The sequence below is a fragment of the Mauremys reevesii genome, linkage group 5, assembly GCF_016161935.1.
Source record: "Mauremys reevesii isolate NIE-2019 linkage group 5, ASM1616193v1, whole genome shotgun sequence".
Taxonomy (NCBI): Eukaryota; Metazoa; Chordata; order Testudines; family Geoemydidae; genus Mauremys; species Mauremys reevesii.
The window spans coordinates 31,870,546-31,894,749 of NC_052627.1; the positions used below are offsets into that span (position 1 = coordinate 31,870,546).

A 24,204-nucleotide genomic window follows, 5' to 3' on the forward strand; every position below is an offset into this window, starting at 1 on the left:
TTTCCCTGTTGTTTCTATATTGCAGTTATGCATTGTCAGATATTACTGTAACGAACATGGCATAAACCTATTAGGGCCAAACAGAATATCCTCTGGCACAATATATTGGAGGAAATGGGGGGGGAGGGGGGAGAATCCAAAACAGAGATTTGTACTGAATTTAATGTACACAATAGCCACAGCAAGGAATATTGAACTCATTCATTTTCATATTATATAGATTACAATCCTCTGGATTTACATCTATCTGACATGTCTGTAGCATTTCCTGATTGTCGTAGAATTCAGCTCTTCTGTGTTACAACACTCAGCTTGTCGGTGCACAGGGCCCTGGTTGATACTCCTCTTAGCCTTCATCTTTGCTTTAGAACGATGTCTCCTGCCTTGCTTTCAGTGTTTTAAATATACCCCGGGGGGCAGATTTTCAAAGGTATTTTGCAAATTAGATACAATTAACTCTGGCCTAAACAGAGACTGGGAATGGTTGGGTCATTACACCAATTGAATCTATTTCCCTATGTTAAGTTCTCCTCACACCTTCTATGGGCCATCTTAATTATCACTTCAAAAAGTTTTTTTTCTCCTGCTGATGATAGCTCATCTCAATTGATTAGTCTCTTCCTGTTGGTATGCGTACTTCCACCTTTTCATGTTCTCTGTATGCATAAATATCTCCTGTCTGTGTGTTCCATTCTATGCATCTGAAGAAGTGAGCTGTAGCTCACAAAAGCTCATGCTAAAATAAATTTGTTAGTCTTTAAGGTGCCACAAGTACTCCTGTTCTTTTTAAAGGTATTTAGGCAGCTGAAGATGCAGAAAGGCAGGTAAGGTTTTTTTTCAAAAGCACTGAAGCAGGTTAGATGCCTAACTCTCATTGAACCAATGGGAACATCTTTGTAAATCTGGCCCCAGATCACTTGAGTTAGGAGAAAGTGTTTCTTTTCCCTCTTTACCCAACATGGCTTGCCAGTTTGAAACAGCTTAGGCCAATGTATACTAGGGCAGTGGCTCTCAATGAGGGGTACACCTACCCCTTGAGGTACACACAGGTCTTCCAGGGGGTACATCAACTCATCTAGCTATTTGCCTAGTTTTACAACAGGCTACGTAAACAGTACTAGCAAAGTCGGTACTAACTGAAATTTCATACAGACAATGACTTGTTTATACTGTTTTATATCCTATACACTGAAAAGCCAGGACAATATTTATATTTCATTTGATGTACTATATATTTATATGGTAAAAAATGAGAAGGTAAGCAATTTTTCCTTAATAGTGTGCTGTGCCATTTTTTTGTGTATTTGTCTGATTTTGTAAGCAAGTAGTGAGGTAAAATTTGGGATATGAAGACAAATCAGACTCCTGAAAGAGGTACAGTGGTCTGGAAAGATTGAGAACCACTGTACTAGGGAACTTTTAGTGCACTGCAGTAGGGTCCACAGAGTCATGCAGCAGGCCAGAGCACTGTAGATTTACCCCACAATTTGCCACACAATCTCCGTATAGACAAGCTCTAGGCAATCAATACCCCTTCAGTTTAAGTGGAGATAATCCAGTTCAACTAGGCCATCCTCTCAAAGACATTCCACATTTCATGAACTTGCGGCGGTGCCTGGGAGGGTCAAGAAGGGTCACATGCCTCTCCCCAGATGCCTTGGGGGATGGGCACATTCAGCAGCTCCTCCTCCAGCGGGGCTGTACTGGTACTGCCCCCAGCCCTGTCTTCCAGCAGCGCTGTACCAGAACCGCCTCCAGCCCTGTCCTCTGGCAGGGCTGTGTAGACCCCAGAAGACGCAGCTGCGTGGAAGGGCGGGGGGCAGTACAGCCACACCGGAGGAGCTGCTGGCATGGGGCCGCCCTCCTTTTGCCTGAAATCAGTATTTGGCGCAGCAGGAGGAGAGAGGCCCCCCACCAGCTAACGTGGGGAGGGGACGGGGAGAGCGTGAGGGCCCAGGCTGGGAGCAAAGCGGGTATGGGTCACCTGAGGAGTCACGTGGGGAGGTAACTTTGTGTCCCTCCCTTGAGTCACCTATCTTGCCCTCTACATTCATCATTTAGTATAGCCAGTATCATTCTTCCTCGTTGTTGACTGCAGCTGCAATGTTCCCATCCCATGTTAATTTCTATTCCTTTTACTATTGTCATTTGTTCCAGTGTAAGCTATTATCAATGGGAAATCCACAGAATTCACTGGGAGATCTAGCAATCTTATTGTGATATAATTAGCCCTAGAACTAAGAAGGCAGTAAACCATCCAGTTTTCTTTGTCTGGTGCTGGGCTGTTGCTCATGTGTATTGTTAGGTGTTTGGACATGAAATTACCTGATTTGTTGTTAAAATGGGAATTTTGCATTGAATGATGGGTGTGCATGTAAAACTAGCTCCTGCAAATGATCAACTGGAAATTAAATACTTGGGCCTGGGATTTAATACTTTATTAGCATTCAATAACATCATAGCCCCTATAGAGCTTCATGGGACTATTAATGGATTAGAATGCTGCAAAGGTCTCAGAATTTGGCTCATAATTTTTTGAAGTTTTTCTTGAGGTGTCAGTAGCATTTTAACTGCTGTGGAAATCTTTAAAAAATGGAATTCTTGAAGTTAAACTTTAAAATTATAGAAACTGTGCTGCAGATAAATGTTAGCTTTTTAAAAGAAACTGTCAATTAAAGTTTCAGCAGCATTGTTCAAGTTTTGCCAAACATCTCCATTAAACACAGCTGCATAGTTTAGAATTATCTATTTCTGGTCATGCCTTTCATTCTGCTGACAACGTCATGTTAGAACAATGTTCTGTTACATTGTCATCAGTAAGCCTAATTCTTTACTGGTAAGACTTTAAAAATGAGGATTGTACTGCATATATCTAAACAATTAGAGATGATTTTATCTGGTCACAGACCGCTCATCACATTTCACTAATCCATATTCTAGTCATGTAAATATTTAAAAAAAATTGTTACCTTTATATATTGAAATAAAATAGAGGTTTCATATTTCCCTTCATATTACATATGTTACATATTTACATATTTCCCTTCAAGAAATCAAGGGCAGAATTTTTATCACAAAGACAGTTAAACCACCTGCTCTTGACATTGTCTAGATCTCATCCCTCTTTCATTTCCTCTGGATTCCTGTAGGCCTTCTTTCATTCTCCCCCCCAACCCCAGATAGGGGGGGGTTGGGGGAGGGGAGGAGGTGAAACTATTTTTCTTTGAAATCAGGGCTGACTTTCCTACAATATCAAACATAGCCCAGTGGGCTAAGACATCATATGACTTGAAATAGTTTTCTATGTTGCCCTACTAGCTAATCTAGGTAGTAATTGTACCATCCGTGTACAAATACATATCAGTACGTCAGACTTATTCTATGCCCATGGAAGTCCAAAACCTCAGAGGAACAACTGCAGGGAACCATTTTTGAGTGGTGGAATGAGAAGCAGAGAGACTATAGAGGGACTCCTTGGCCCACTGAATGTCATTTCAAAAGGGCATTCTCAACAGAAACATGGTGTGTGTGGGTCAGGGGAATGACAATAGCATGGCTTCTAAGGATATATCGCCACTGCATCTGGGAGCAAGCCGGGTTTACGGCAGCATGCTAAAAATAGCTGTATGCAGTACAGCCAGAGCTTGGGGCGGGAGTGGCCTGGAGAGCCCAAGCTCCAGCCCATCCTGTGCCTGGATCTCTGCTTCTTGCTGAGATAGATTCACAAGCTGCCAAGGTCTTTAAAAGCAAAAAACCTAGGGCAAAGGAGAAAGTGCAGATGTAGCACTTGAAGACAAACAGGAATCTTCTAGGGTGCAATAAAAGAGAAACCTATCCAAATGCTTATGATAGGATTTTCAAAAGAGTCGATCATTACCATAGAGAAAAATGGGAGCAGAGTTAATGTTGGTCTAAGTGCTTTGAGAATCCCACACACCAAGGTTTACAACGAAAATTATTTCCACTCTGATAGAAAATTTTTATCTGATATACTAATATCTCAATTTTGGACACAGTTTTTAATTCATGAGGCAATTTTACCCATTATAAACGTCATCCCCATTAAATCAGTATAAATATTACACATCACTGTGTACACGATATGTATAAACACTGAAGGGTTTTTATACTGAACATGTTAAGAGTTCCTCACCACCCAAACCTTCAGTATAAACAAAGTGATCGGAGACGGCATCTTCAGTCTCCCTTATTCTGCATCCATATGGCTTATGATGACCTATTAGCATTATGCCACTTGTACTTTAGTCCTTTAAACAGCCCCATGGCTTGGAAAATCTTCAAATGCCTTCTGTGGAAAACATATACAAAACATCCGAACGCTCACTGCTGAATATGCTAAATAAGCTAGATAATGGGAAACACATTTACAGCGTATTTTAATGGTAAGCCTATCCAATTTGTGATTTAAGAGGTCAAACTATTGGTTATTTTTGCATTCCTGGTAATTTAAGAAGCAGCAGACTGGGAAATGTGTACTCGCAGGCCTTATAAAACTGCCTTCCTTATTTTGAATAATAGGCATCTATTGTAAAAGCTGTGCTGATGGAAAAGCCCCTTTCCATCTTTACATACTCTGGCTGGACAGCCCACTGCCCATGAGGCCTACAATGAAAAATGAGCACTTAAAGGGCAGGGGAGGGGTCGATGAACTACAGAAAATCCCACCACCCAAGTCTCTGGAAAATTTGAATCGGTCCAAAAGTTAGGACCAAAAAAGCTGCTGACACCATATGGTAACATTCTCAGTGAGATTACTGCACTGTGCGCACGTTCTGAGAATGAGTTTCTCTCAGGAGTCGGAGCCAGTGCCTGAGCACTGGGCAGACTGAGGCTGGAAGAGATGAGAAAGGAACACAGTGAACCAAAAGAACTTCTGTTATGGGAGTTTTTTTCTGAAGACTTTAAATAAGGGCCAAAGTCTCTCCTGATGTAAGCTGGTGCAGCTCCAATGACTCTTATACCAAAAGTGATTTTGTGCATGGACCAGTCCAAAGCTGAGGGCCTGATTCTCCTCAGATTTACACCAGTTTTACAATAGTCTAATATAATTCTACTGACTTCAGTGGGACTACTTCTGTTTTACACAGGCATAACTGAGTGCAGAATCAGACTCCCATGTGTCTATAAATAAGCAAGCATGCTTTTTATGCAATATGGTATCTGCCTAATAGCTGCCATTAGTCCGGGAGAACTAAAGACACTGAGTTTAAAGAAATGCCCCTTCATTTAAGTAACTTGATTCTTCCATAGCAGCCATTTTAGTTTCTCTGATTGTAAAGAAAAAATCATGGTACCCACCTTCATAAAATCAACTCAAATAGTAGATAAGGATATTCACTGTGTTCTGAAAGTCTTTTTTTTTTAAATGTTTAAGGTGTAATTAGGAGGCTGAGGAAAAGGCAAAGCCCCTTGTAAAAAATACTTTGCTGCCATCTGAGAAGGGATGCTGCTTGAGGAAGGTTAGGCTGTAGCCTGTGAGAAATTTTCAGGCTTTGACTTGTTTCTCTATGCATTTTGGGAATCTTCAGTAGCAATTTCATTTCATGATGCCATATTGCTATTTTATTAAATCTTCACTGAAGACGCAGTGTTTTCGTCTTCTGATTTATGGCGCCTAAAGTCCCCTCTTACCAGCCCATTGCCATAGACAGCAATTCTGGAGCAAAGATCTGGTCTAGTCTCTCACTAAATAAGGACTAGATTGTCACAGCTCTTTTACTGAGTTCCATGGGACCATAAGGTCTTGCTCCCCCTTCGTCCCCTGCTTGTGACTAGCCAGGGGGAGGAGAGCGGGGTACTTGCCCAATACTCCCACCTAGAAGCAAGTGGGCAGAGAGTGAAGGAACCCTGGCTTCATTTCCCCATTTTGTTTGTCAGACTAGCTGGTAGAGCATACAGCAAGGAGTCAGCTGCTCTACAAAAAGTGAAATGATTTACTCCCCAACCAAAGTATCTGGGGAGGTATTCTGACTGAGTCACAGTCCATTCTCTGGTCTGCTCTTGGAGAAGTGCAAATGCTAATTACCCCTAACTGAACAGAGATTGTAAGGTTGGAGTCTAGCCCTGTGTGACCTTAGTCAAATCAACGATCTGCAAAATGGAAATAATACCAGTATAGTCACACCTCATGAGACTTTTTGAGGCTTCATCTCTTCCTGATACCATAGAATTTCCATATCCTTGGGTAGGAGGTGCTGTACAAGTGCAAAGTATTAATTACTGTTTATCCAGCTAAAAGTTTGTCAAGCTGCAGGAGGTTTAAATTATTTTGGTGAGAGCTTGTTTTGGGCTTGTCAAGGTCACAATGTGTTGTTTCACTGTGTACTTAGTTGCTAAATATATTAGCTGAAATAATCTCAAAAGTGTAACTGTGGTGTGTTGAGGACTATGTTGGAATTGAAAGTTATTGCTTCAAAGTGAGGTGCTTGCAGGCTAGTGGGCTCTGTAGCAAAGTGTGTGATTGGAGTCCATCTGAAAAGACCCAGCTTAAAGCAAAGTGGGGTGAGTCGAGGCGCTCTGTTTTACGGAGCAGCCTGTTTTGTTTCTCTCTGTTTTGGGGTTCTTGTGTTCTGAATTCTAAGAAATAGTGTTACTTTGAAACCTTACAGCAAGATTATTATTTTATATTTTTATCTAATCTCTTTGTGTGCTGTGAAAAACAATAATTACCTGTTTAGAAGGTATGTTAGCTCACTTCATTCTCACTACTTTTTCATTCATTGGTTCTTTCATTCTTCTCTTCAAATTGTGCATCCATCATAATTAACTATGTAATTAAATATTTCTGCATGGGGGTTAAGAAAAACAAGAAACCTAGTTAGGCTGCATGACACTCCAGTTTGAATGCCCTCTAGTGGAATAGTTTCACTGACAATAGACTAAATTACAAAAAGAGACCAGTTTGTTCTACAATCAGGAAAAATTATTGCTTCCTGAAATGATTCTACACAGTCTTGCCAATTGAGTTTGTGCTCCCATCCATCCTCAGGAAACCTCCGTTATCCATTGGAGAACCAGGCAGAATCAGGTGTGTGGGGTTTTTTTTGTTTGTTTGTTTTTAAATGGTGTCTCACACCAGTCTAACATCTACAAAAGCTGTTCATTCCTATATATTCTCTGTATACGATAATTAGATATACAAACAGAGGGTAATTATTTCTATTTGATAAATTGCAGAGCCATGTGATAGAGTGCAATTTCACACACTTTTGATTGACTCACACCTCCATTCTGCCCTCTTTTTCATATCCATATCCATTCCACACCTCTGAAGAGCTTCAGTCAGTTGCCATTTTTAATATCCTACCAGAGAACATTTCTCCTTAAAGGTCAAAATGTTCTACATTGACTTTGTGTGTCCAGCCTGAGATGCAGTAAAAAGGGCCTGGTTTTCAGACAGTGCTGATAACTCAGGCATTGAATATCAGAGCTGTCTAAGATGCACAAACTGAATTACCCAAAATCATTAGTCATTTTTCACATTTTTGGCCCAAATGTGAAATTCCCACCTCTAACCCCACTTAAAATATATATATATATATATATATACTAAAACTATACTGGTTTAAGGCCAATATTCAGTCCTGCACCAGTGACAGATTAGGTCCCAAAATCTTGAAGGCTCAGAAATAGGGGCTCTTTGCCACTGCAAAGGGAGATTCCCAAAAGTACATGCAGACACAGCACTTACTTCTTACCAAGGCTTGAAGCAAGGTTTCAGATTGTAAAGCTGTGACATGTTTATGTAGATAAAAATTAACTTACATTTTAAAACATGCTAAAATGACTATTAGTTATATTGTTTTTATTTTATTCCTTCAGACGTCTATAAAGTTGGATTCATGGTAATTAATATACCTAGAATTATAGATGGGGATATATAAGGACAAAAGTTGCATATAAATATTTTGAACTCTTTTTTTAAATCATTTCGACAATACTTTTTCTGTTACTATATCAGGTATTCTGCATATTAATAACACTTGTTTGAGAGAAACCTTTGATTGGCAAATCCATGAGTTACAATCATATACTATGGTCATTCCACAGTCAAACTGATTCAAATATTTATATCACACCATTGTGTGTTTTGACAGATAACTAACACAGATACACACTAAGATAGACTGGAAGGAGCATGGTCTACCTTTTTTTTAAGCATAAGATTAAAAACAAAATCCCTAAATTTCAGTTATTTAACTGACACCTACTTGCTGCATGGCCTTGGACAAACCATTTAATCTCCAAATTTCAGTGTAGCCATCTGTGAAATAGAAATACCTAGTCATCTGCCTCACAGGGGTTGTTGTGAAGACTGCAAAGATGTAAAGTCCTGAGCATTCCTTCAGTGAGATAAAAATGAAAATCTGAAAAGTGTAGTGTTTTTCAAATCAGTGTTTTCTAAAACCACCTTACACACATCATTTTAACAGAAATCCTCTAAAAGAAGAAATAAGATTTTTAATTTTTGTTTTTTATATTTTGGGAATATTTATTTTTCATTTTCTTTAATACAGATTTGGCAAATACATACTCCCTCTAGCATATGACAGGGAAATTATGAATGGCTGGGTCATATAGTATAATTTATAATTCTGTCAATCAGTACCATAGATATTTTATGTGTTAAAGTCTATGGCAGCTTTTTATTGACATGAGAAAAAACAAATGCGAAGGTAAAAGGAATAAACAAGACTAAGAATACCAATTGTCCAAATTATTTTCTCATAGAATGATCTGGAACTAGTTTTTTGATTGTTCTTTGGATGCATTCCAGACACACAACCTGCAGGACCATAAACACGTAGTGTTTTATGCAGTGTCTACGATGTCCATTGTTTGTTTAAATTGACTGTCTCAATCCTGACAATGTGGTGGCAGAAGTTTGTAAAACTTTGTCATACTGATGCCTCCACCATTTTTTCACTGAACTAAAAATGCACACATGCAAGTAACCATCAACATTTGCACCCACTTGAAAAATGAGTTTAATCCTGTGCATGAATGCTAGTAGATGCAGGTGTGTTTTTTCTTAGCTTTTAGTCATTCAAGTCCCATCCAAAGTTATGAACAAGTTGGCCCCAATTCAGCAAATTTCACAATTGGGTATATTATCCCCTCCATTCTTCCACTGGACTTGATCTTGCACAACTGAAGTCAATGGGAATGATGCCAGTGACTGATGGGAGCAAAATCAGTCTATTGGAATTCATGAGATCCATGTACAGCACTTAACTTTACAACTTTAAAAGTTAGGAAATTAAGGTGCTACAACTCCACCTATTATGAATGTAATAGGGAAAGCTGGTAGTGGCCCATATATTTAGGTCAATTAACATTTTCCATTATCCTGCACTCCTTTTTTTCGTATGAGTAAGGATTGCAGATTGGGGAGAAAGAATGTCAGTCATGTACTTGAAAATGTAATAAACTTAATTTTTCTCCATTGTTTGCAGAAGGCCTTTGAAATTTGGTAGGGAAAAACCCGGTGAAATGACTTTTTTCTTTGTCTCGTGAAATTCCATACAGATTTGGCTGAGATATAAACTTTTTTAAATTCTCTTTGCTCTTCTGTTGCTAACGTATCAGCAACATTTTGGCAGCATGTCAAAATAACAACCGAATGTGAAAATTCTAATCTAAGACCAAGCAGCAGACATTGCATAGGGAACCTCAGGAGGATGGAGTCTTTCTGCAATGTGTGGGCAGAGATTTGAGTTGACTAACTATTTACAGATTCTGGGAGTTGGTCGGGGGGGACTCATTTTGATTAGTAGCAACAGTTTATGTGGCATGGCAACTTCTTTTTCAGGTGTGTCTCTTGGGATGATTGTGTTTTAACCTATGGTCATCCCAAGGGACACACCTGAAAAACATGTTCTCATTGTGTTAACTGAATACTTAAATCATTTAGTAGCTTAAACATGACACATACCTGGCATCACTTTCACACACCTGGAGTACAGAGTGAAGTGTTCATGCAAAATTTCTAATAGCATATAAAGGAATCACTGAAGATATCCTGTATTAATATCCTGGGTCAGGCAATATCACCCATTACCATTGCACTTTTTTCTTCAAGCTACAACATCTAGCGAGGGCTCCAAACTTCTAAACTATGAGACCTGATCCTGAAATCCTTTTTTGTATGAGTCAGGATTGCAGAATGAAGTCAGTTTGTTGGGGAGAAAGAATGTGTCATACACCTGAAAATGTAATAAGTTTAATTTCAAATTCAGTAAACATGACACATTTCATAGACTTTTCCATATTGTATTTTATAGCCACATTTCTCATCCCTATTATAAAAACACTCTCACTCCACAGTTACTATAAGTGTAGACAGTTTATCAAAACTGCAGGTGTTTGCCAAAAGAGTTACTTCATTTTGGACTTCAGTTCATAGTTTAAAAATTAATATTTACTTTGGCCTGTATTTCGTTTTTGTTTATATTTTTCCCTGACAATCTAAGTGAAGCTTCTATGGAGTCACCTCAAGACAGCATAAGATGCTGGCTTTAAATGACAATGGAAAAATAGTGTAACACCAGTGATAATTAGGTGTGTCTTGTCAAGAAGTTTCTTATTTATTTACTTATGTTTAGAATCAATTCCAGGGAGCTTCTATAGTATGTTTGGATTTATTGCCCCAGCTACAAATTAAAAAGCTAAGTTTAAAAACTGCCCTTTTTTGATTGACCGTTACAAGGGCGACTCCAAGGGTTTTTGTTGTTGTTTGTTTTTTTTATAATTTCCATGTTGATATATTGGAAATGATTAAGTACTTAATGTGAGTATAAAAACATTATTAATTTGTTTCTAAAAATTTGAAAAATCATCAAAAATTATTAGAAGTCTGGATATAATTGTGATTCACAAATCAGTATCCTGAATCTAGTAACATTATTATGGGTTTAATGAGTTCTCCGTATGATTTTTTTAATCTTTAAAACACCTCAATCATCAATTTGTCAACCTTAAATATGTCATCAGCCTATTAATCCACAAGTGTAATTCTTGTAGCATTAAAATTAATGCATTGCTTTTCATGCAAACTTTGTTAAAATAGGGTCAAATCATTTAGATATTCTCGCACATAAATTCCATTGAATCAATAAAACAGTAGGCAAACCCAAAGACGGCTGGAAAGAGGTAGGTGGAAACTCTACATTAAGCATGCAATCTATTTGATTAATTGAAATGAGATCTTCTGGTCACATTACTTGTTCTGTAGTCATAAAGCAAGCATCTGCTTCTGCATCATCAGAAACACAGGAGGAAGTATTTAGGCATTAACCCTTTGATACCTGTGAGGTGGCATTTCGTGCTGAGACTGTGAATGCATCTCTCATTAACAAGTACAGAAAAGCGCCTGACCCACTGGCTGTGTGAGAGTTAATGTGTTTCTCATGCATATGATTGCTCTCTCTCAGTTGTGAGATCAGTTATAGTTCCTGGCCAAAGATAACAGCTAAAATGTAACAGATGCTGGTTACTCCACAGCTGAGGTGGAGTATTTTCTTTCATCCTCACTAGTCAGTGATAATGTCCCAATCCTCTGTTCACTGGAAATGTCAAGGGCGCAAGCAGGTGATTACAAACTGAAACCAATGGACTATTTTAATTGTGTTCATGTCTACAGACACCATGATGTTTAGCATTAGTGTCCAAAACACACACACGCACAGAGTAAATCTAAATAAAATGAATGAAATAAAATCACTTTTATTTCTCAAATGTTGTACAAATAGCAGTGATGTGCAGTATGTACTATACTAATATTTAGAACATCTTAATACTGCTTAGCATTTAACATCTTCAAAGCCATTTACATCCACTGGTTTAATATCTTTAGGGTCGCATGTTCTCAGGCTAAATTTGAGTGCCCAATTTTTTGTGTATCTAGGGCAGGTAGTTAGATGTTTTGAGGCCTGGTCTACACTTAAAAGTTTTGCCCTGGTGGTTATACAAGATCTGCACAGCAGATCAGCATCAAATTAATGGGTATATGTTTCTAATTGTGATACACTGGGAAAATACAGTTTTTAGTAGGGCTATCAAGCGATGAAAAAAATATTATGATGGCTCACAATTAAAAAAATGTATTGTGTGATTAATCACACTGTTAATAATAGAATACCATGTATTTAAATATTTTTGGATGTTTTCTACATTTTCTAATATTGATTTAAATTACAACACAGAATACAAAGTGTACAGTGCTCATTTTATATTTTTGATTAAAATATTTGCACTGTAAAAAACCAAAATAGTATCTTTCAGTTCACCCAATGCAAGTACTGTAGTGCAATCTCTTTGTTGTGAAAGTGAAACTTACAAATGTAGATTTTTTTGTTACATAACTGCACTAAAAACAAAACAATGTAAAATTTTAGAGCCTGCAAGTCCACTCTGTCCTACTTCTTATTCAGCCAATCACTCAAACAAGTTTGTTTACATTTGCAGAAGATAATGCTGCCCACTTCTTGTTTACAATGTCACCTGAAAGTGAGAACAGGTGTTCTCGTGGCACTGTAGTAATGGGCATTGCAAGATATTTACATACCAGATGCACTAACAAAAAAAAATCTACATTTGTAAGTTGCACTTTCATGACAAAGAGATTGCACTACAGTACTTGTATGAGGTGAATTGAAAAATACTATTTTTTATTTTTACAGTGTAAATTTAATAAAAATGTACACTTTGCTTTCAATTACAAAACAGAATACAATATCTATGAAAATGTAGAACGTCCAACATATTTAATAAATTTCAATTGGTATTGTTTAAGTGTGATTAAAACTGCGATTAATCGATTAATTTTATCTCAATTTTTCAGTTAATCATGTGAGTTAACTGCGATTAATTGACAACCCTAGTTTTTAGTAATCATGTAGCCCATACTGCTAACCATGCAATATGATCATGCAATGCTTGCTATCCCAGGCTGCAATATAAGGTAGAAAAGAGAGCTGCTGAAACTATCAGTTAAAGAAGATGTGAAATATTTTGGTTGTTTTCTTTTACTATATTTGTCCATATTCCCAGTTCATAATATATAAAGAATAAAGTAGCCTCCCACACTTAAATTAAAACATCTATCAAAAGACCATATAATTACGTACAACTTTTTGTGAAGCCATGGCTGTCTCAGTATTGTGTGCACACAGATCTCAGGTCTTGTACTTCAAGATACATGTTTTAACAGAAATTAAGGCTGATCAGCTAACACAAAATAATGAAAGTGTACATACAAATTAAATAATGTTAAAGGACCATTAAGGTTGTACACTTAAAATCAGAAAACAGCCAAGAAATCCTAAAGTTAAGAAAAGTTAACTACTATGTTATAGAGCTGTATACTTTACTGTTTGTCGTATAATGAACAACTTATTAAGCTACATGTTTAGCCAGAGAAAAAGAAACAGAAAATGTTAAGTATTTTATAGGCAATGCAGAAAAATTAACACTGAAGCTCTGAGGCAAGGGCCATCCTTTTAAGTGGAAAGCACCTACCACATCATGGGTATGATCATAAGCAAAACAACAACAAGATCAGTGTTTGGAACCTTAACTTTTGCATTCCCTGACTGCCTTCACATTGCATTACCAAAATGTTTTGATTAAAAGCATTGTAATGTAGCTGACGTATTGTAAACATGGACAACTAATTTCAGTAACAAAAAAGGTCAAATATCATTGCATGCAAAATGTAAACAGATGTGCAGCTGCACTTTGGCTCAAATTTGCAGGAAACATTCTCAAGTCACACTCCCTGCAGTAAAGGAACTTACCCTTGCCTACCATATTCACCTCAGTGATGCATGACAAGTGAGCTTAAGGTTTCATGTGGAGGACTATTAAAATGCTAATGTTTTGTTCAGCACAGGCAATGTCTCTTTTACATTATATATATCTAAAAAGAGAAAGTATGGCTATCTGTGCTTTACAACCAGAGTCCTTTTTTCTTCTTCCACTTCTGTTTCAAACATTAACAGCTGGAAACAGATTTACTTTCTGTGTAGTATTATAAAGTAGCAGTACAAATCGCTTAAGTCTAGATATACATATAATTCAGTTATACCGTATTTTCAGAAGCCCCTTGTTTTCATCCAAAATGAAAGAGCAAAAGCATACAGCAGTATAGAGAAAGCAGAGCCATCAGTGTTCAGATGACATTTTTGTCTTTTTCATTCAAAGGAGGCCTGCTTTCGTAGACGTGGCCGAGACAATATACTGTCTTTGTCCTTGTCTCTGACTGAGATAAAGGTTTGGCTAATGCTCAGGTAGGATGGGGGCAGACACCATGCCAAATGGCAGCAATAATATCACTTGCCTTTATCGAAGGGGTGTTTCTGCCTTTTGCTAATGAAGTTCACAACTTGAGGACTCTTCTGGATTCCCAAGGCATAGCAATAGCTGGGCCTGCTTTTATTCAGCTGCGTCTGTCAAGAAGCATTTTTATAGCTATGAACAATGCTGCAGTCATTGTCTATGCCTTCATTACCTTTACAATGGGTTACAGACTCATGCTCTAACTGATGCTACCCTTGAATGTCACAAAAAATTAGTGTAAAATGTGGCTACCCACTTACCTTTGCTTCGCAGGTGCATCATTTTTAGATTTGATTAAAAAATTTCCATTGAAACTGCTTTTCAGCAACAACATTGGGTTTTCAATTAAATGGCCTTCTTTGCCAAGTGCTTTTTTTTTTTTGCGAGATGATCTGCTTTTGTGTGCAGAAAATGTTGATTGGAATTGAGGGGCGGGGAGAGAATTGCACATCTGAAAACCAAAAAGTCTCATTAAGAGGCAAGAGCATGGTGCATCATGGAGGATGTAGTCTACCTATTAAGCTCAGCCCATGGAGGGAAACAGGAGCATGAAACACAAAACTGCTGCTCTAAGGCACCAACACAGCATTTCAGAATAAGAATATTTCAGTTTGGGGCCAAAATATTTCATTTTTATTTTTTTTTTGCCAAAAGTTGAAACTTTCTGTACAACATAAACTTCATTTTCTGACCAGCTTGAATGATTTTGCACCTGTTTTCCATAGACTTCATTATCTGCCAGTATGTTACCTGGTTGTAATTCAAGGTTTTGGTTTAGATCTAGAGCCTTAACATTTCACCATTTCTGAAGGAAGGGGCTGCCACTTTTTTCATAGAAATTCAAAATTACTCAGTGGAATTGAATCTGCTAGAAAGGAAGCCTGCTGCATAATTGAGTTTTCTTTTTAATAAAGAGAAAGTTACATGGGAACGGGCAAGTACCAAATGTTACAACCAATAACAAGTAAGAGAAGAACTGCCATCTTCTCCAGTGTTTCCCCTTCTCTCTCTAGCCATTATGGTTGCGGGAGGGGGACCTTAAAACCAGGAACTGAGTATAAAATCGTGCATTGATGTCTGGCAGTATTTGTAGAGAGCTTCAAACAACTCTGAGAGGTCTGAACGTTTCCATTCATCTCTCTGCAGACTGAGAGCCCTGTTCTCTCCATGTACATTGTCCTGATCATCAACATCCATTGGGATGTTTTGCTAACAGTACTCAGAGATGAACAGTGTGGGACCAGAAGCTAGGCTTGCTCAGTGAAGGAGATGATTTCCAGTGATCCGCCAAAGCCCAAGCCTATCAACCATCCTGAAAGGCTTTTGCCTAAAGCTAGCACCTTGAATGGTGGAATTTTATTTGTAGGCTACAAAGGGCCATTGAACTGACTTTCTGGTATTTCTTTGCTTTAATTGGCATTTTACATTGTAGACATGCCCCCAAATTATGATGGGAGTATTTTTAATAAATCAGAACCATATATAATCAAATTTGGTTGGATATAGTACTTCATTATTTATGGTAGACAGATATGACAGCAAGATCTTACAGGCTACAGGACCTTTTTTTTCCTTGCATGTCCCCCATGTGTCTTGTTCCTGTTGAAAGTGTCAGCTCACCAACAGTTTGGTTTCACAGAAAGCAAAAATGCTAGACACTCTGATTATGGAAAGAGTTGTCCTTAAAAGGACTGAATATATTGAAACGTACTCCTTGCTTTTTTAAATATTCTTTCTTCGTTTAAAAGCAAACTTCATCCAAAACCATCTCCATTCCAAAATGAAGACCATTATTGGTGGTCTTCAAAATCTATCTTTTGATAGAGCTCTAGGGTGGCAGACGTAGTAGTGAACAGACTTCCCTGGTGGTGGTGGTTTTAATAACATATGTTAAAGGTATTATTTCACAAAACATGCATTTATTATGTAGTTATCTCAGCTTGCAGGCATATGGCTCTCCAGTCTGTATAAAACAGTACATAACTATAACCCATAGAGAATCCAGGTTTACTTAGGTCCCCTGACTCTAAGCAAAAATAACAAAATAGCAAATGTGAATAGAAGGTTGCTTAAATGTAATGGTCTTTTAAAAATCCTATAAGCAAGCACAGCACTTGTCTAATTTTAAATTCCATGGCTTATTATCTTTACTGAGATGCTAGTAAAAGCTATTTAAATAAAAAAAAATTCAACACACTAGTTTCAACCATGCTCTCTAAATAAATCATGCAACCATATAAAATGTTTAAATGGCCAGATGTCATCTGATGTAGTAAGAAACATCTGGTAAGGAACCTGTCCAGAGAAGAACACTTTTTCCCCCATCTCTCCCTCACACACACACCACCTAGCCTCAGAAACAGAGGCCCACCCCATAAGGATCTCAGCCAGTCCCCATATTTGATGGTTCTCTGTTTGGATATGATATTGTCCTAGCACTTACTCCCATATACACATGTATCTACTTTTCCAATCAGCAAACTATCTTTAGGAGTTGACTGTTTTTGTTTTATTCTTTATCTAAACCGTGCTTGGTCAAGGAACCAAAACAGATGTCAAGCTTCTGAAACTCAAGAGGTGTGTGCAGAGGGAAACCTTTTTGTAAAAGCCAAATAGAGTTGCACTCAACTTTCTGTTTTCCCATTGTTGAAGCTGCTGCACACACAGTGCTTAGTGCTATTCTTGGGAGGAAAAAAGTGCATCACCATCCGTTCTTGGTTTTCTGTACAGATCATTAACATTTTTCTATAAAAATTAAAATAAAGTTACTCAAATTTGATTAACTTGGAAAGTTGTAGGAAAGTCTGACATAGTTTCCCTGAAAAGGGATTCAACAACTTGAAATTATTACACTGTACATTCATTCTGGATTAAGAAATAAGGCCCAGATCCTATGGTGCTATAAATCAGGGTAACTCCATTGAAGCTAATGGACATATGCTAATTTACATCAGCTAAAGAAGAATCATCACAAATGATTCCCAGGCACCAGCAAAAATGCCGTGGGGAGCCTGTGGGGGAGGGAGGAGGAATTATTGAAATTTTTGTGAAATAAAACTCTGGAAATGCAGTATCATTAGCAGGATAGTGTAAAGATGTTTACACTGATGGAGATATTCTGTTGTCCTGTTATGCTATATTTTGATTGTTATGATGATAGAATATAACCACTGCTTTGATGCATAATTTGTATAGAGTCCACTTATTTGTATGAAATCTGAGTTAGTCAAAGTGGAACAACCACATCTTTTTTAAAGTAAGTCCCTAAGTGTTCAATGGAGTTCTGGCATTTCTCTTCTTTGGTGTATAACATGGGTGAAATTGTGTTCAAAACTAAATGAACAAACACACTCCCTAGCTAAGAATATCAGTAAGATATTTACTTAGAGTGAGAGTGTACTGTTGAACAAGTGCAACCAACTGTTAAGGTTTAGAAATGTCTAATGCTTTGCTGAAATTATTTTCCTCCAATTTTTCCACCTTGATTTCTCTCTCTTATTGGGTTTTTCCCAAATGCAGCCCCAACCCATTGAGCAGCAGTAAACTGCACATACTTAAGAGACATAACTCTGTCCCTTGACAGACACTTTGTATCATCTTGCAGCTTATATCTAATCAATTATATATTGGTACTTGCTTCTATACCTTGACTGGATAAGCACGCACATACTCATGCATGGTGCTTTGAAATGTCATTTTCACACTCATCCCTCAGAAAACTCTATTGTATGTGTGTTTACAGACAGCCAACATGAAATAGGTGTGAGGAGGGCTGAAGAAAACTCACTAATACACTTCAGTTAATATTTATACCCTTTTTCTGCTGTAATTTGCCCAGCTCTAGGTCCTGATCCTGCATCAGAATCTGTGAACTCTCTTGTGCAATTTTGTTGAATATCTCTGCACTCTTGTGAAATCCTATTTACTTCAATGCAGCGCTGGGGCTTTTAGTAGCACAGTGTTCTGGATCCCTCATCCATTTGTATAGCCATCTTTGTTGTACACCTGGAGTCAGAGCCTGCAAACACTTGAGCAAGTGTGTGATTTGAAATCAGTGGGAATACTCAGGGAAGAAATTTATATAAGGTGTTTGCAGCATCAGGGTCTTAGACCTTCATTTCTTACACAGTCCTGAGAATTCTGTTGGTAATAAACAAATAATTACCATGAATACCTTTTGAAAAGTGGAGGAAGGAAATGAGCACCCATTTTTCACCCCTCTTATTTTGTTTGCTTCCTATAGGCCAGATTGTGCCTGGTGCTGCACAAGTAGGGGAGAGTATGGAACAAGGCTCTCGCTCACCTCCTTCAGACTTTTATGCCACTTTCGGAATGTGTCTAACACAAGCACTCTGTTAGTCTTAGTACTGCCACTGCCTTTGTCCCGGACAAGGACAGGTGGACTGGTGTGACAGGGAATGTACACCTCACTATGCAAAAGGTTGTTGGAGCCCCAGCTTAGAGGAATGCTGTATGAGTTCTCCTGCTGCAGCATAGCTCCTCCTCCACATCTTCACTATGCGGCTATCAAGCTGCTTAGAGTAATTCATGAGCTAGAGTGCCAACCTCACGGCAGACTGTCAAGGAACAGGGTGCAAACCCCAAACTAGCTGTCTGTTCTTTAATTAGATTTCACCCACCAAGTAACGTGAACTCCTAAAGCACGATGACAGCCTTAACATGGAATCAGAGGCAGTCCCCTTGGGCACTCCAGTCTATCTTGCTGCCCAGGCAAGCCTGCCTTTGTGATAGATGGCCCCTTGCACCAAAAATCACAATATTCAGATTACTCCCAGTTCCAAAGGACCAGTCACTTACCCCAGGTCAATTGTACTTCAGATCTCAAACCAGAGACAATAATTTTAGCCAATCCTATAATACTAAGTAAAAGAGATGAGTTATTTACAAGGTTAATGCGTGTAAACATACACAAATGAGATAGTCTTAGGTTCCAAAAGGTAATAGTAGCTGCTATAATATGCAAGCTATGCCTGTCCTTAAGGACTAACCTAAGCTAAGCAGCCTGGGGAATCCCTTGCTTATGCTTAGAAATATTGCCCTGTCCATATTCCAAGCAGCATAGTGATGATTTTTCTTGACAGGAATTTTTATCCCCTTTCCCCAAGAGCACAAGCTCATGGGACAAGGATTTGTTTGTGCACATCTCCAGTCCAAGGGTATGGGGAGAGAAATCAACAAAGTGTTTTGTCCATTGATGTTCTTCAAAGCCTTGTCTGATGTCTGTAGGCCTTCTCTTGTTGGGGAGGAGATGACACACCTCTTGTGGTAAACTAGTATTTCACACTTGGTAATGCTTCTCTTCTGACTGGGGTTTTACAGTTTTATAGTTACAGAGCAAACACTTACCAATATCATAAAGGTAATATTTTATCCCATGTTATCAGTAAGATTAATACATGCAGCATCCTATAAGGATTTTGTTAAGTCTAAACATCTTATAAGTCTAATATCTACTTTAACAGTACTAACTCACAGGTGAGCCAGACTGGTTTCCACCTATGCATTTGTCAGTGAGTCCCCAGGGCTTTGGCATGAGCTGGCACCTGGTCAGCCAGCATCAAGGTGGCCAATAGCATATATCCACAATTTAGCCATGTGTTCAGTGATGTACAGCAGTTCTGGTTTTCTTTTCTCAAAAAACCCCCCAAATCCAATAAATAAAAAAGCTCATCTGTGTATAAGCCTAGAAAACCCTGTGTATGAGCTGTACCACTGTACAACTTGCAGCATAAACATACCCTTAGGCTTGCAGGCTTTTGCAACCCCGATTTTCACTGGAATCTGAATTTCATTGCTCATAAACATTTATGGTACAGTGAGACTCGCCAAAATAAACTGCCATTGTTCCATGGGTGGAACTTTCACTGGAGTGGATGAGTCTTGCATGTTGAATGATAGGACAATATTACCCACTGATATTATCTGTTAAGTCATTGACATTTTGACATCTTCAGAACTATTAGTGGGCTGGCTACAGCTTATTGGAGTATATAAGTGGGTTTTAAAATAAAAATTACTCAAGATAATAGTGGCTCAGAAGTGAAAGGTTTAAGACTGTGTAATGAAAACTATTATTGATAGGCAGTTCTACTTCACTGATTAACTGCTTTAGGCAAATTGATTAAAATTCCAAATCAATACCAGAATATATGTGAAGCCTTAGCTTGTGCATATATATAATTAAAACCAAATAATTTAAAATAATTTCATTTTTATTTTACTTGTCAAGATCTGAATTCAGTCTTCTCAGCTGCTGCTTCAACGGCTAATACCATCTGTGAAAGGAAAAATGAAACTCCGTACACTGCTTTAGGTGCTAATGATGCTATCAACTTTTAGATGAAAAGCAGAAAATAATGTGCTCACATCTTGGTAGGTAAAAAGCTATTGTGTTCATTTTTCTGATTTTTTGGGTCAGACTCACTGAGTATCCTCTGCCTGCTTTGCAACATTCTGAGACTATAAACCTGGTTTAACTAGCCAGCTAAGAGCATGTGGTTGTTTTGCATCATCGACTTGGTGCAAAGTAGCTGGAGAATGCTGGTGAATCTGGCCCATCACTGTTTTATATAATCTCATTATGCTGTACTTGCATATGATAAATGTGCCAAGGACAAATGATTTTGCAGTTCTAGGCACTTTTTATGTAGCTGTGTAGTGAGGATGATTTATTAAAGGATATCATTCAGAGATTAAATATGATAGAAGAAATCAGTGTTAGCGTCCTCAGATAACACACAGATAGTACAAACCATTGTGACATTAGGCACATGCTCTATCCATGGTAGTTCCAGTATGGTGGCTTCCCTTGGGCTAATTGTAGTACCAGCCAGATGACTTCCACAGATTCAGTTTTGTTAAAGTTCCTTTGCCAGATAACACCTATTACAAGCCATACCCAATTTAAAGGCTCAAAATAGTGCACTTCCCACTCTTTTTGCCTGTTAGACAATCTGCACCAATGTCAAAACAAACTGATAAATTATTTGCTATTTATACTACTGGAGCCCCTTGAAACCCCATTGTGGTAGGTGCGGTACAAACACAACAAAAAGACAGTCCCTACCCCAAAGCCCTTACAATCTAAACAAAAACTGTGGTCTTTATAGCACAAAAGAATATAGTTGCACGATTCCAAATTCCGCAAGGTCAAAATAGGACCAGAAGTGGAGGAAGAGAGTTTTGGGGAGAAGGAAGCTCATAGGCATGTTGGGGAAAGGAAATGGAAGAGGGTGTGGAGGTGGGGAAAAATGAGTCTTTTGGCAGCTGAGGATGAGGAATAAGAGGATGGAAAGCCTAGAGATTAGCATCCAAATCCTTGGCGTCTCTTCCAAATATGACCTCCAAACATTGAGCTTTATCCATCGCTAGTGGACATGCTGTTGCTGTTACTTTGATTCTCCTACTGCCTCTTTTCTGAGTGTCAAGTCCTGCTGTCTTTATTTAGGGAAGCAGTCCTGTTGACTGCAATGGTACCATATCAATGTATAATTCTGTCCTATTCTGTATAGGTTCTTATACCATCCTCATCCTTGTGGCAGGTAATCAGATATACTAGTGCATTAATCAATATGACTCACATGTTTGTTCTTTTGTCCTCACCCCAGGGACAGAATGTTTGCAGTATACTCTTGTTTTAGTAGGGGTTGGGGATTTTTTGTACATGCACATAATGCCATGTTTTTATATTAGAGGGGGCAGGTTGAAGAAGTCTGCCTTACACTTAAAGCCTTTAGTTCTTATGGGAGATTGTTCCACAACATTAGATTGTTCCAAAGGCACAAGCGCATCAAAACTACTTGTTTGTAGAATGGTGTGGTTGCTTAGTTACAAAAAAATAATAATGTTCAGTGACATAAAGGATATTACCTTCAACCCCTTCTTTCCCTGAATGACACAGACTTGTAGGGGAAATGGCAAGAACTGGTATTACCTTTTTTTTCTTTTGTGAGTGACCGGTCATAGCCAAAGGCACCTGAGTATTATGCAAGCAGTCACTAAGGGGATGACTTCACATGTGAGCAAGCTAGTGCCCCAAGATGAAACTGAAGGTTAGGCAGGAATATTGTTGATTGCACACAGAGGAGTAACTGCACCACTGCAGCTGATCAGCACTTGCTGTTTACGCTGGCATGGCGCAGTACAGAGTGACACAGTGGTGGGCCGTATGCTCCTTAGCTTTGCCCACAGCAGCTGCAGTCACAAGGGTGATGGGAGCATTTGTGCACAATGGCAAACGATTTTGTGTGTTGGTGCATGATGTGCTGCAGGAATGGTGGTGTGCTGCAATGGTGTTGGTCACACCTGTCCTCATGTGTACCAGGTAAACTGCACCAACCCCTTTTGTCCCTCTCAAGTGCACCCGCTCAGTTGACAGGCCTGGCTTCCTGCACCACTCGGTAGTACAACCAGTCCCAGACTGGATCTCTGGGCTGCAGCCTCCCTGTTCCCAGCAATGTTGTTATGACAGACCCTACTGAGTTTGGCACCTGTAAGCCTTTTCATGCAGGAGCCTCAGACAGTGGCTGATTAGTGACTCAAAACAGTTTTTTCATAACAAATCATTATTTATTATTTCACCCAAAGGTACATAGCACACAGAGGGTTAAGACAACAAAGAGTCCTATATGCATATTTCTCCATTACTTATACATTAATCCTTCCTTTCCAGTATTTGTAAATTCCTCTCAGCTTGGCTAACCCTCATCTCTGGATGGGAGGATCAGACTGTCCTCCTTGCAGCACTTTCTGTCATGTGTCTCAGTCTGGGTGTCAGCCTCAATCTTCTTACAACCCTTTCTCCTCCCTCCCCCCCTTCTTCTTTAGCCCAGCATCTTTAAGGCTTTAATAGTCCCTTTGATCGTGGATTTTTGGTCTGGGAAGAATGTTTCACCAGACTAGCTGGAGCCAGGCAGGGGGTATTCCCCACCAATTAATGGTTTCCCCATTGTTTCCTCATGGACTCTTCCTATACCGTATCATAGCACTTTATCTTTGCCGTTGTTTCATTTCCTGTCAGTTTCTCTCTTACAGCTTCCTTTGATTTAGCTATCTGCATTCAGGCAGGAGAATATCACATAGGAAACAACATGCGTGTGTGATATTTATTAAAATAATTACATAACTCCCTCCATTCTCCATAACTGCAGTCTGGACAAAGCTATAAACAGCAGAGGTGGTTTAGTGGAGAAATGGTCAGAGTTACACTAATGATATTACTGAAGCCCGAATTCAGGGGACAAATTATCAGATTTCTCGCTGGAAAGGGATTTAACCTCCTACCAACCCGTTCCACAGAAGCCAAAAGTTATGTCTTTACCTTTGCGGCAATAGATCAACAATCAAAAGCCACAGCCCTAGCAGAAGTATCTTGATGGGCTGGTTGCCTGTGGGCTGCTCAGGGGCATGCTTTCAACTTCAGTGTTTGAATGAAGGCTGATGTTGTACCACAAGACAGCTGTGATGAATCTACACAAGAATGAGGGGTTGCTAGCGGTAATAATACCGCTCTAAACTAATGCAGTTCCCTGCTCCTTACAGGGTGACTGAGTAGCAGCAGACCACACGAAGCGACAAATTTTTAAAGAATGCTTGAGAGTAAACGAAAATGATGCTGGTTACAGAAAATAAATAGAAAATAATTATTTTCTATTTTATTTCTTTGGTTCGCAATGCTGGAAAAATAAAATAGGCGGTAGAGTTTCCTAAACCGCAAATGCTTCACCACAGACCATCTTATTTTTTTGCTGGTATCCAAACACAAGAGGCATGGGATGTCCCCTTTCATCTCTTTGGGTGGTAAATTGTCATTCAGTCCATGGAGAA

General features: G+C 38.7%; 1 long non-coding RNA gene across 3 annotated transcripts in view; it reads left to right on the top strand.

Moving 5' to 3' along the window:
- The window catches only part of LOC120405684, a 59,227-nt gene that overhangs the window by 25,797 nt on the left and 9,226 nt on the right, over positions 1–24,204 (top strand). For 2 of the 3 annotated variants that reach the window (XR_005598766.1, XR_005598767.1), the window contains one exon: positions 20,609–20,751. The exons of the other annotated variant lie outside the window; for it this stretch is intronic. This is a non-coding gene — a long non-coding RNA (uncharacterized LOC120405684). The remainder of the gene's footprint in view (positions 1–20,608; positions 20,752–24,204) is intronic. 3 annotated transcript variants of the gene reach the window in all.